Source organism: Coturnix japonica, chromosome 5, assembly GCF_054131305.1.
Source record: "Coturnix japonica strain WE chromosome 5, WE-NBRP24, whole genome shotgun sequence".
Taxonomy (NCBI): Eukaryota; Metazoa; Chordata; class Aves; order Galliformes; family Phasianidae; genus Coturnix; species Coturnix japonica.
In genome coordinates, this window is record NC_140667.1 from 41,695,946 (window position 1) to 41,710,353 (window position 14,408).

The window sequence follows — 14,408 nt, forward strand, 5'->3', positions numbered from 1 at the left end:
CCACATGTAATAAGTCCACTATGTTACATACAGTACCACAGCTATGAAAGACAATTTGTTAAACCTACTGTTTAAGACAGGCCCTGTTTAAGCATAAAGGAGGGCTTTGGAAGGAAGGAAAAAAAAAAAGAAAGAAAAAAACCCAACGTGCTCACATCAGCAGAAAAACGAGTCACACATTCCAAACCCCGCTTTCAAGTGCTGTGACACTGTCCCAAAGCATCTGATCCCCGGAATGGTTCCCAGCCACTGAGGATGCCCGTGCATGTCCAGCAGTGCTCTGGCCGAGCACTGAGCCGGGTTTGGTGAGCAGGCTCTCCCTCTGGAGGCCTCCAGGAGCATCTGCCTCTCTCCTGTGCTTATATAACAGCACGCAGTTAATTCGGAGGATTCAGTTAGTAGATTCCTAAAATGGAAGCAGAATTTAAATGCTGACATTAGGTGGCTTAGCTCCCACTCATGCAGCTTCCCAACCGCTAGAAAGGCGCATGTATCAACCTGTCAGCATTTCAGAAAAGCCTTCCATGGTAGTTTTTATATATAGCTACAAGAAGAAGGAATAGACAAAAACCTGTTCCTGTTACGTTTGCTGGAGGTGGGGAACAGATCAGCCACTCATGACACATGTGATCTGTCCTTCCATGATGAACACATCACCTTCCCATCACCTCAGCTCAGACACTGACCACGCTGTGCTATGCCAGGCACAAGCACAGAAGCCATGCACGGGCAGACATGTTTCTGGGTGATCCTTTGTAAGCATGTGAATGGTTTCTTAAGGCAACCTGCACAAACGTCAGCCCAGAGATCAGAAGTTCTGCTGAGGGCAGAACCCAGCTCCTCCATACAGACACTACAGGCACATGGCATCACACCTCTGACAGCCGCCACGTTGACAGCAGGCCCTCCCAGCTCCAGATTGTGTCACCACCACCATCAGCCCCCTGCCAGGAGTCCGGGAGGACAACAATCCCAAAACACAGCGCAGTGGGCACACTTTGGCCCTCTTGCCAAGCTGTACACAACCAGGAGGGCTGCATGGTCTGCAGGGCCACGACACACACTGCCTGCATGTTGTGGCGATGCATCAGGCTGCAGCCAAAGAATGCTTGCAGCTGCTCTGCCCAGCCGTAACCCAGCAGCTCAGCCTTCCTGACAAGCTGTGAGGACTCGGATAATCCAGCCCAGCTTATTCTCCACTCTGGGGCAGTTTGTTCCTTTTAATGCCCAGAACAGCACTTTGCCAAAGCTCTCATCAGGGAAATCACGCCGTGAGCCGTACAGACACCTTTGTAGCCTCCCCCCACGCTCCTTTCCCAAGGCACTCAGCTGCTGCTCTGTTCTCAGCCAGCACAGAACTGAGGGCAGTGCGATGGCCGCCCTCACATTCCATCCCTACTGCTCGCATCCGAGCGCTCTTGAAACAAACATCCCCCCACTTCGATACGCGCAGTTCGCGACCACCAACAAAACGCCCTAAAATAAGGACGGTTGTCGAGCAGCCGTTAAAAACAAACCAGGCCCCAGCGAGGATCGAACTCGCGACCCCTGGTTTACAAGACCAGTGCTCTAACCACTGAGCTATGGAGCCGCCGCTCAAAATACTCCCCAGCCGCACCTAACAAACAGCCCGCACCACCCGCTGGACGCGATCTCTCACTAAGCGCTATGGCTGCGTACGGGGCTGCCCGCCGCTCCCCGCGCACAGCTGGACCGGGTTCGATGCCCCGCGGAGCGGCCGCCGCTGGGAGGAGCCCGCGGCCCGTCGGCTGCCAGCCCCGCTATGAGCTCGCAGCGCCGCCCCGAGCACGGAGGGAGCTGCCCGAAGTCAGGTGTGACATCCATAGGCACAAATAACTCACTTGCTCCAGCAGTTCATGAATGAAAAACGAGCAGCCAGGTCGAAGATGTCTGAATAAACAGGAAAAGAACAGACCTGTTTATCAAAGCAGAGCTAATTATGCTTTAAATTTTTCGAGCGCTTGCATATACTTGGTATGGTCATGTCACTATAAAGAATGAACAGATCATCTCTGAAATCCATCAGATTATACAGAAATAAAAACCGATAAATAAACCAATAAATGATGCACATTCTTACCACTAATCCCTCATTCCTCTACACTCTGTGTCCATCAACACCTTCAAACATATTTCTAGAGCTGAACCAATAGCCAGCTGTCAATATTCCTTTTAAAATATATTATTCGTGTTTCACCTCAGTGTTACTGAGCACCCCATCATTCTAAAACTGAAAACAATTCTCTGCATGTGAAGTCTGAAAACACTTATCTAACATAAGCTACTCAATCCATTATTGCAGTCATTGCTCCCTCGGTAAGTCAGTACATCAGGGCCTGAGCTGGGAAACCCTTCAGTGCATTAGTATTGACAAAGCTGGTCCTTCAAATACATTTTTAATAACCTTTCTGCATGGTGCAATATCACCGAAAGTTCACCACATTTACTTTTGTCAGTTCTGAATGGCGGATTTCACATGATTTAGGAGATTTTTCTATTAGTTCTCTTTGTTTAAAGGGCCCCTTGAGCTTATGGCTTTCAGGCTCTTTGAAGCTCTTAGTCTGGTCACATCAAACCAAATGATGGACATGCCCTTGGGTGATGGGATGGTCCTCAGCATGGGAAGGACTCACAGCTGTGGTGTGAGCAGTGGTACCTGACAATCTGTTCCTCTGTGATGTTGCACTGTAGTTACCTCTATCCCCCAGCAAAACCTCTTGCACTGGTCAAGTGGGATGTCAAGCAGAAGGCTGCTGCTGGGGACAGGGGACGCTCACATCCAAAGGGTGAGGCTTCTGGAAAGAAATCGGGGACACAGTCCAGAGCAATGGGTTTGCAGGGTCAGCATATAAAGACTCTAAATGTCTGTCTGAGCCAGTTGCTTGAATTCCACCCAAATAAGGGAAGAACCATCTCTTGGTGAGCCTGAAGCTGTGTGATTTTGGGGAACCAGCAGTGAGGCTGGAACTCTGGAATTTTTCCTGGCAGTCTGAGCAGACATGCAAGGAACCAATGGATTGACCCTGTGCATTTACAGCATCACTTACAGACTTGGCCCCATAGCCAGGGGTGAGGTCCTTAGAAGATGACATGCCTCTTGTGTGAACCAGCAGTGAATTCTGGCATCATACAGGGCCTCTCAAGAACATGAAATTCATTTTCCAGCTGTCACTCACAATTCATCTGTTTAATCATTTGAAGGGGTAGCATCCAGTTCTCCCACATTACACAGCTGCAGAGATCTCCTGTGTGGTTACTGTGCCAGGCTGCTGAAGGAGGTAAGTTTCCCCTGAATGGAACAAGGCTGCTTCTAGCAAAGGCAATGCGACAAGCTCTTTGTTTTCCATCAGAATAATTAAAAAAAAAAAGTCATTTTGCATTTTTCTCTTTTTTTTTTTTTTTTTTTTTTTTTTTCAGTTTCTGCATTTATTTCCATTTTCACTTGATCTCTGCACCAGGAAGGTAGGCTCACTGTGCAGCTATGGTGTGTACATGAAATAACACCATAACAGATGAAAAGGCCAAAGCCAGATATTTTGTTGTTATTATTGTTGTTTAATGGGCAAGCTGACAGGAAATGAGTTCCCTATGGGACAGAGCAGGAGGAATGGGCTCCACATAAGATTTTCCACACTTCATTTCAAAGCCATCCAGTTAAGAACAGCACCAAGCTGCAGGAAGGGTCAACAGGTAATTTTCTCTGACACAGAGAGCATGCTGCTCCTGCCATTAAGCCAGGCCAAGGTAATGCAGCAAATATTACACTGACTCACCAAACTGCATTAGCAGTAACGCTTTCTCTCCAAGACTTTAAGGTGATGGCTCTTGGAATAACAGCCACATGGGGTTGCTGGGAAATCTGACTGGTTATTAACATCTCTGCAAAGGTCAGAACCTTTCAGCTTTCTTCGAGCAGGAAAAAAATCTCCCAGTGAAGAAACACCATCATATTCACATAAAATTCTGTATTAGATATTCAAAAGGGACAAGAAGGAGTTATTAAATGCATCTCACCAACCCTGTGTATTAAAAAGAACAGGACAAGCTTTCTTTAAAGAAGGACAGCAAAAAACCCATCCTTGAATATGACTTCAGACAATTACAGCTGTAAAATAAATTTAAATAGCACGATACAAACTCTCATTGGCTATCTACACTGCTCTTCAATGGCCAATGGAGAACACTGGGGCTATTCTATTCTGCTTTAAGAGCAAGGACAGACCTAAGACCTGTGTCCCACTAACAGGTGTATATCAATAACACCATCTTCTGGTAAAGCACCCAAAGTTTTTGGGCAAAAGAACTCAAGGACTCAGTTTGGCCATTTGTTGAAACTTCAAGCAGTCTCTTGGTCGCTTACTGCCAGCAACAACATCTACTGTAAATCAAAGCTCCAACAATTCACGTCAAACAGTCTGAGAGAGTGATGACTTCATCAGCACCAAACCGATCTGCACCTGAACCTCAACCCAACAGTCAATATTTCTTCACCCTGTGACCAGGAAACAGCTCCAGCCTCATGAACCAAAGAGAGATTGAGAGGACAGGGCTAGGATAGATTCAGTCACCCCCCAGCCTCTATGTGCTAGTACCAATGCTGTTGGGAAACTGCAGAAGGCAGCAGGTAGCACTCTCCTGGTTGTTCTTGGAAGGGAGAAACAAGGCTCTAGCACTTCCCTAATAATCATGAAGAGTTTATAAACTTCAGTAGTTTTCCAGCTGGAGTTTTGTCTAACAGAAATCACAGTCCTGAGTATCCAGTTGTGAAAGTAAAAAAAAAAAAAAAAAAAAGAAGAAGAAGAAGTCCTAAACTAGAAATTAATTGGTATGGAAAGATCTGGCTTTTTAATTAAAAAAGGAACTTGAAAATAATTAGTCCAGTTCCTAAAGTAGATAGATTAAATTTTTCAAATATGGGTGGAGAGTCACTTTAAAACTGGCACTGATAAATCCTACTATAATTTCCTTATTAAGGTAATTTTTTATTTTTTTTTTGAACATTTTCTCATTAAACCATTCTCAGTAGTTTGTGTGGTTTCTAACACATAACAGGATAGATGTAGCACTGAGGAGCAACTCTCAAAAGGCCACGGCTCTTGCTTTAAAGAAAAAATTCATTTAAAATTACTGTATTACAATGGTTTGCTATTAAACATTCTGCAGTAAATAAAAATCAGTCTGTTTTTAATACAGTAAACATCATTGGCTGAAAGTCATATCTTAGAATACATTCATTATAAGAAGGTACTCAGATAATGAAAGTAAAGAAAGCCTAATTTAATTTTCATCATTTATGCAGTTGGTTGGGATTTTTTTTTTAATTTTTTTTTTTTCCTCCATTTAATTCTGCTTGGATAATGAAAACAGACCTCTTTTTTTCCTTTGGCAGTATCATTTTTCTGGATGTCAGGCACTTGCCAAGGCTGCAGCAGTGGAGCTGCAGGAACCTCAGGGGAAATGGTTAGATCCTCTTTCCAACAGAGGCATAAATAGGGGAACTCTGGATATCAAATACATGTCATTTGGTCCGGTCAGTGTGCTCATGACCATCAAGCAGGCCTCTTCAAACGGTACCTACAAGCTACTTGCATCTCACACTCACAGCCAGGAACCAGCTCCTGAGTTTTGTTTGGACTCCGGATACTTTGACACAATGCCAGAAGCTGAACTGCAGTTTGGGTCCCAACAAACCAGGTCAAGTGGTCCATCACAACAAATATTTCCATCTTGTTTAACATGATGGGCAGAACTTGGTGTAAGTAAAGTCACACCATAGAATGAGATGTGAAAACGATCACTGGGGGGGGGGGGGTTAAGAGAAGTTTTTCAAAGGTGTTTTAAGACCTAACTCTGAGCAACAGGAGGCAGGGCACTGATCTGACAAACCAGGCTGCAGTTCCTGGAGGGCAGTTACACATGCACAGCAAGTTATTGCAGCACGTAGTAACTGGAGTCAAGATCTACATCCTCAAAACCCCAACCTAAAGTGAAACACCATTACAAAGTTTAGCTTGCTAATGAGCTGAACCTAGTTCCAACATCCCTAAGATTCAGTGAGGTCTGGATTCAAGTACTCTATTTTCAGTACAATATCATTTTTTACTGTAGATCCTTGCAGCCTTCCTGAGCAATAAACATCCAAGTGTGCAGAAGCAGTTTTCAGGTCCTAATAGCGCTGAATACCAAGACATGAGGGACTATAGTCAAGATCTTCAAATTTACAATCCTTTCCCTTTAAGTTGTTAAGATTATAACAGGGAGATTTTGTTATGATTTAATATCAAACACCCTCATTCAGCTAAGGCTGTTACAGGAACCAAATTTCCTGTAAATTCTTATACACTAGGGGGTGCAAACATCCTTTTAATGACTGCTGAAATAGATTGTCTTGCCCATACCAGCAAGGAAAGCTGTACTAAAGCATGTGTAGAAGCTGTATAATATTTTGTCATGTTTGGCTCATATAAATGAATAAATAAGAGTACTGCTTTCAGTAACTGCTTCTTGTTGTTTTTCTGAGTTTATATATAGAGCAGAGAAGATGATAACGGAGGAGTTACATAAGAGGACAAGTCAGACCGAGCCCACTTTGCATGCCACTGCCTGCAGCTTTCTCACATCCCGTGGTGACTCAGACACTGCCATAATCTTCACAGAGGGACAGCCTCAACTTTTCACCCCCACATTTTCACATCATGTTGTGATGATACACCCCTCTGACTCAGGCAGCTGGCTGAAGTCCTTTCTTCCAAAGGCTCTTGCAAGTCAATGTGTGAGGCACACTGAGCTAAGTGAGGTATCACTGACTCACCTGTATGGGCTCCATCTGACAGAATGCTGGTTTTCTCAGCTTGTGCCAGTGGAACAGTTATGTTTTTATATGGCAGCAAAGTGTAGCGGTTCTGCTGAACGCCAACGTTTAAAGCTTATATATGTGGGCAACACCCATTAAAACAATAGAGGAACACTGGATGCATGCACAGAATTCACAACAGCACACCTACTGTGCGTGTGTTTATATGTCCTTACTTGCAGGTAAGGAACAGAGCATCTGAAGATCCCATCATGTCAAAGTGCTCTTAGACCACTGAAATCATTCCACACCTGTAAAGAAAGACACTTGAATCCAAGTTCCTGCACGTTGTGCAACATCTATCCTTCTGCATTTAAGTATTTGCCTATTCATTATCTCTGCAAGTCATGAGCCAGTTCCTTCTCCTAAATCTTGTACACAAACGGCTAAAATCTGAACCCATAAATTAGTATTGGAAAAGAACTCCCACAGTTTAATGCACTTAGGCTTTTATGTCTTGCATAGATTTTGGTCTTCCAAACATAAAAGGGTTTTACAAATGTCTTTGCATCTCAGACACTAATACCAGCTTCTGATTTATGAATCCCTACCTAAATACTTCTCTGCGTGCATTTGGTACCATTCATACTACCAGCTTTTATTTCTGCAGAGTGTTTTTCATATTACTCTCTTTTTCCTGTGTTACCTTCTATACCTCTGCATCATTACATCAAAACAAAACAAGTGGATTAAAGCAGCTTAATGCATTAATGATAAATATTTCTTTCTAACAGAGAGCAGGCCATTCAAAACACCAATAAGACAGAATCCTGACTGAAACTAGTGCAGCTGTAAACTATCTTAAATGAACATCAATAGAGAACTAAACTTATTTTTTACTTCAGAATGCAAACAAGAACTTCAGACACTGATTCCTATCAGACCATTAGAGATGGCTGAATTCTGCACTCTGTTTTAACAGTTGCTTAGCAATGGAAAATAAGCTGTTCTGTCTCTTATCACTAGAGGTATAGTTAGAACAATACCTATTATTGAACTGAATAGGTATGAAATTAGTTTATACTGTTCCTCCTTTTGAGTTGGCACTTGGCAACAAAGTGAGTTGTTTAGGCTGCAGGCAGAAACTGTGATTATTTTTTTTTTCTTGGAGCTATCTGGGAGATAAAATGAAACTGAGGCTTTGCTGTGTCTGTTTATCTGAAAATATAATAAAATGAAACTTTACTTGCATGTGTTTGTGTGTGCAGGAATAAAAGAGGTTCTCCTTCAAACGTCTTCTTTAAGTGAATTTCCAGGGATGTGACAGCACTAATGACTTGAGCCTATTCAAAAAGCAAATACAGCAGTACTGCTCAGCAATAGCTGCTCCTCTCTGTCCCCAAGGGCACCTCTGTTAAAGTTCCTCAGGTCTGCCCTGGGAAAACACACTGGGAGATAAAGTTACCAAAGCCAGGATCCTGAATGACACTTTGACACTTGACAAACACTGTCACAATGTCCATCTTTTAAGTCTGTACCTTCCAAAACTGAGCCCACACAGAAGCAGGAGCTGATGCCTGCAGCAGCATTTACATCCCAGCACACAGGATGCACTGTTACTGCAACATAGAAGGCTTGGCAGAGCAAGGTATTTTAATTCCTGGTTCTGCAAAGTCTTTCTTACATCTTTCTAGTTAGGATTTATAGTCATAGCTCCTGCCTCCCACTGGCACACCCCAATAACATGGCTGAAGGCTATTTTGAAGCAGATGCTTTGCAAGAGAAATTGAATTTAGGTAAGGGTTGTGCACCAAAGCAAAAATCTTAGGTTTTAGGCTCTCTCGTCATCTTCTGAGTCTGGTATAATGAAGTACAAATTATTTTAAGAACAGCTAAGTAATATCAACAGAAAAAATTGAAGAATGCTTCTACTTTGCAGTATACTTCTTTTGTAACCAGTATTTTGGAACTGTGAAAGGTACAGGTTTGAATATTTCAGGTATGGAAATAACTTAACTTGCATCTACATGGCTTGTCCAGCCACTGAGCTACTACACAGCTACAACTTGCTTCTGCTTACTCAGTCACACTTCATAGAAAAGAGCAGTAGTTGCTGCTGGATCCATATGGCTGACCCCTATAGCTGGTTCTCAGCTCATCTACAACGTTTAACCAGGACAGACTAGCAAAGCGATCCCTGTCACAGAAACATGACTGTAGTCCTTGTATGTGAAATTAGGTACCTGCCTTCTGAAGTTCATTGGCGCTAAAGCACTGCTGGTCATAGGAACAAGCAGACATTAGGCACATTTGAAATGCTACACAAGAGGTGAAACAAGATGCTTTGGACTCCTAGTAATCCACTGGTAACACTGGTATCAGGGCACAGCTCTGATACAATTGAACCTAGGATGTGAGTAACTCTGGCTCCTTTCTGGACCCAAGCCTTTGTCTTCACACTTACTTGCTTTTTCAGTCTTCAGCCCTTTAGCAAAAGTGTGCAAAGTACAGCAGTGATATTTTATGGACTGCGCATTTTTCCTTCAGAAGCTTAAAGCCACCAGATTTATCATGCCCACAGAAAAACACCCACAGGCTGGGTGTGATTTAGGACTTCCTGGGTGGCAATTTTCCCTCATTCTCAGCAAAAGGAGCAACAGACCTTCATTACCAAACTCAGTGCCTTTCAAAATATGCCAAATGTTCTCTGTTTTATTAACAATCCATCTAGATTTCCAGTGCACTTCACAGAAAAACATATTCATTTTTAGCTCATGTTAACAGGTTCTTACAGTGCCTACGGTATCAATCAGTCATTTACTCTGATGCAAATTATCCCAGTTAATATTTCTGCTAATAGTTTGATTGCAATAATAAGGCACAGCAAGAGTAGTTTAACCTGAACTTAAAGCTGGAGTCAGAGATGAAAGGTTTGATCATTCATTCTTACCTGAATTCTTGTCCTGCAGCTAAATGACTACCTTTCAGGTAACTAAATGAATAAGATCCAGCTCTCAGGAAGAAATGTAAAAAGGAACAGAACTGCAAAATTATCCACTCCAAAGAGAGAAGCACTTCGTCTGTGCTGTTTTCAGTCACTGCACTGGGTAAGAGCTGTTCAAGGACCAGCCTACAGCAAGGCCTTCTCTCCAGCTCTCCAGGTAGTAGGGGGAACCCCAATGCTGGGGTCCCAGAAACATCTTGCAGCAGCAGGGACACGCCAGAAGACACTGTGAGGGGCAGAAATGATCTACTGCCTTGGCAGACAGCAAGAAAATACAGAGTACCTACCACTCAGATTTTTCACATCCATTCTAACTAGAACATCATACACGTTTCCACCCTGCTGGATGCACAAAGCGCTGTGCAGTTTGGCTGCTGTTAATATTCTTTCCCAAATTCTAACATGTAGGTTTATGTGAACAGCAGTCAGAAAAGCAATGAGAAATCATACCATCAGAAGAACAGCCAACAATATATTTTAAAAATAAATTCTATAGCAAAGCAGGTAAACAAGATGGTCCTGATCACATTCAGATCAACAAAACCTTTTTCTCTTGCTTATTTTAATAAAATATCACTGCAGGCATTTCAGTGTGCCACAGAATTTATCATGGCGCACTGCAGAAGTCAGGTGGGGCTAACCCTGGTTTAATACCCATTATAAATACAACTAGACCATAACTAAATATAATGGGTTTGAGCCATGATTCTGATAGTTATCGAGTCCCTCACGCTACACGTGTGTCTGCTCCCAAGGCCAGCAGGTGCTCCAACCCACTTCTTGCTTTCTGTTATGAAAACTCTTCAGCAAAACTGTAATCTCATTAATACTCACACCTGAGGCTTGCGAGCCAGATTATGGCTTTAAAATATTGCAAGTTCTGGTACCTCTTTCAAATCCTCTATCATCTATACTGTTGTCTCACATTAACAACATCTCCAAGGTTTCAGATTTAGATGTTTCTCTCTAGAGCTACCTGCTTTGTCTAGTGTGAGCAATGTTGTTTTCATTTAAATAGCACTGCCCACATCAGTCTGCTTTTAAAGCTATGGCAGTCATTGTCACATCACCACCATGTAACAGCAGGGTCTGCAGCTCTGGTTTGAGTTACTCACCATTGTGGAGTGAACAGGAATCTCATACAGCTCTCAACAGAGCATCAAATTCAGGAGTCTGCAATACTTGAGCTACAAAGTAGAAACTGCCTGCAATCCAGCCCTCTGCTTTTCCAATCTCCTACCTTATACTGCAGCTGTCTATTGCAATTTGAAGTTAAAATAAAATAAAAAAAAATTAAAAAGCCAGTGGCAAACAGGATAAAACCTGTCTGCATGCAAACTACTGTCAATTCCACAAGCAGATTTTTTTCTCCTTTAATGTGTTACTTATCATTCTCTCAGGTGTTAATTAAAACAGCAGCATGAGCTTACACTGTGTTTGGTGGGGATTTAAATGACTTTTTAAAAAAAGAAAAAAAGAAAATAAGTGGAGGATGCCTCTTTGAATCAGACCTGCTATTACAATGCCCTGCTAGCAGAGGTTTTTTCCCTTAGCCTTGTCACAAGAGAAATATCATGCAGTATGTATTTTGCGGTTTTAGCTCCTATCAGAAGACAAATACGAACATTAATATTTCCCAAGGAATTAACACATATACCACCAATACAAGCTATATTACTGTTTCCTACACTCTGGTACCCAAGTTTGGCCTTATCCAACTTCCCCATCAATCACTGTACACCATGCTTTGGTATCATATCATCATATTTCTATAATCATTAATCATGTCACCCAATAAATCCTTGAGCAATTATTTAAGCTACTCTCTTAACAGCTACCCACTTTGCATATTGCCACCTTTGCTGCTCATTTATCGCCATGCCTTTGATCTGAGAACTGTTCAATCAGATCAATAACATGTAAGGAAAATGCAAATGGTTTGAAACAAGAGAAATTCTTTCATGTGGAATATTCACACTTGGAACAAGCCTTTCAACTCTACAGATCAAGTTTTTTTTTCTGTAAGGTTTGATAAGGTTCTGTATAAGGATGTAACAAATTACAGCTAGGAAAGGGCAAAGCACAGCACGTTCAGTAGCAAAGTGGTGGCGTGAGGAGGAGCTGGAGCTCCCAGCCACATGCACAACTGGCAAGCTTCCTCCTTCCCAGTGACACGGGAGATGAGATAACAGACTGTTCCCTGTGGGACACGGATGTAGTGACAGACAAAAGCCCTCTGCATGTTCAGGTCTGTGGGAAACTGCCCCATTTATCCATTTTTCTTCCTACAGATCTCAAACACACCTTCTCCGTCCTTTGTGGGTCCACATTTCAGACTCTCCCACTCCCTTTCCTATCTCATTCTCAGACCTTACATGGGCATTCCTGAGCTGCCACAAACCTATGCTGCTCTCCTACACACTGCAGTCACTGTATTACTGACCTTGGGGACCATTTTTGTCAGCCTGTTTTTAACCACAGGTGTTGTCCTACACAAAAGGATCTCTCTGGCTTCAGACTTCATTTCAGACTCAGCTCATTTCTGTCTGTCAAGAAGATGCACAAGGAATAGGTAAGATTACTAAATACAGTTTACTATCTGCAGTGACTAAATAACAAACAGATATAAATTGTTATGAGCTTGGAAGGCTGGTTAATTAAAAAAGCTCAAACATCACAGACAAATGTTCAAGTTTCAAATGTTACTTTATTAGCATCTTCTTTCTCTTCATAGAGCAGACCATCATCAGGTACTATTCTGCCTGTTCTACTGAAGTGTTCTTAAGCATTCTGAATATCTGCATATCTTGAAATTATCTTTCTGTGGCTCTGTTTTCCAACTCTACCAACTCTCTTAGCAACGATTTACTGAGGACCAGCACAAATTGCCCCCCCCAAAAAAGACTAAAAGGGAGAAATAAAAAGTAATATACACCTGTATAGACTATTATATTCCAGACTTTGTATGTTGAAGTGAAAGCTGGGTGATAAATTATACCACAAGTCTGTGCAGTTTATCATTTTACCACAGATCTGCACAGTTAATATTGGTATTGCAATACAACCTTCGGGCCTCCAGTCGGCCAGGCCTCCTATGCTAAATGCTGCGCACTTACAACATGTATAGTGACAGACCATTCTTCAAAGACTTTGCAAGCTAAAGACAAAAAATTGGTTCTTGCTAATCAATTACATCTCCTTCCTCCAAATGGACTAACAGCACCTTTCGTTTCTGTGGCCTTTGTAGCTGTAGGTAGGCTGGGAAGGTGGAGAGCAGGACAATTCTCATGATGCCATATGCAGAGGCAGAAGAAAGATGTCTTCCTTTACAAGAGCTATATGGAATGTAGCAGAGAGTACTTCCCATACATAATTTGGAACTATTAATATAGTTTATATAATATATACTACCTTCCTTCTACAGTGCAGCAATATGATTTCTACGATTTCACTGGTCTTCATTCAGGATAGTGATCTCTTATCTGCCTTTACCACTCATAAACCTTGCAAGTTCCAGTTGATGAATATATATATCAAGAGACATAGTATAAAATATACAAAGTATGAAATAAACAGCTGTTTTGAGTACAATACATGAATTATCATATCCTAGTAACTGTTTATGTTAAAATTATGCAGGAGGTATGACAATACATAACTGTGTAGTATGTGTATTTACTAGTTAATAAGGATATACTACTTGATATCAAATTCAACATTTTCTTTCAAAAGTTTAACCAAATCTGATGCAATTTGGTACTTTCGTCTTGATAAAATACATTGCAACCTACTCTGGAATAAATGGGAAAAACTGGGATTGTCAGGAGGAATCTTAGATATCTAGTAAAAACCCAGGCCACCTTCCATTCAAGACAATTGTAAAACTGCTATTAATTTCCAAATAGATCATATAACCTCCAAACAGAAGATTAGCAAATGTTTAAGCAAATAGCTGAGCCAGAAATTGGTCACTGGACGCTCTGTCTGGGGATATACTTCAGACACTTTTTTTATTCACACCTCAGTGTACTGCTCCCTACTGAGAAAACCATCCTTATTCCATGGATTTTGACCTTTACACATGTACAGAGATAGAGAAGATGCAGCTATTCTGACAGCAGGTCATGTAATGAACTGGCATAAGTTCCTTTGGCTTTGGAAGCTTTGAGATTCCATGATTTCATTTGAGCAATGAGGATTTCTACCACCAAGATGTTACTTATTACATTTTTGTGAACAATACTAGATACAGTGAAGTTATGAGATCTGGTAACAAATAAAGCCATGAAATTTTGGAGAAAGAAATTAGCGACAGCTGAGGAGCCATTTAGGTGTTCAAACACAGATAACTGGTGCCTTAGAATCCTTTAGGACTCTGAGACATTTCACAGGACGATGATAAGTGTTACTCAGGTGATGTATATCCTTTTCCAAGGAACATAAAGGGAGGCCAAGTGACATCTTGTAGCTCATCTGAGTACAATAACAATCAGTAGCTGCCACCAGGAACCAAAACTCCACTGCTGGCTTCCCACAGAGAAGAAAGGAGATTTCTAAGTGGCAAGCAGGAGCTCAGTAAAAACATACAAA

The 14,408-nt window shown here is 41.9% G+C and overlaps 1 non-coding gene across 1 annotated transcript; it reads right to left on the reverse strand.

The window, feature by feature from the left end:
- Window positions 1–1,518: 1,518 nt before the first annotated feature.
- On the reverse strand, window positions 1,519–1,591 carry TRNAT-UGU (transfer RNA threonine (anticodon UGU)). The gene has a single exon. It is a non-coding gene; the product is annotated as a tRNA-Thr (tRNA).
- Window positions 1,592–14,408: the final 12,817 nt, after the last annotated feature.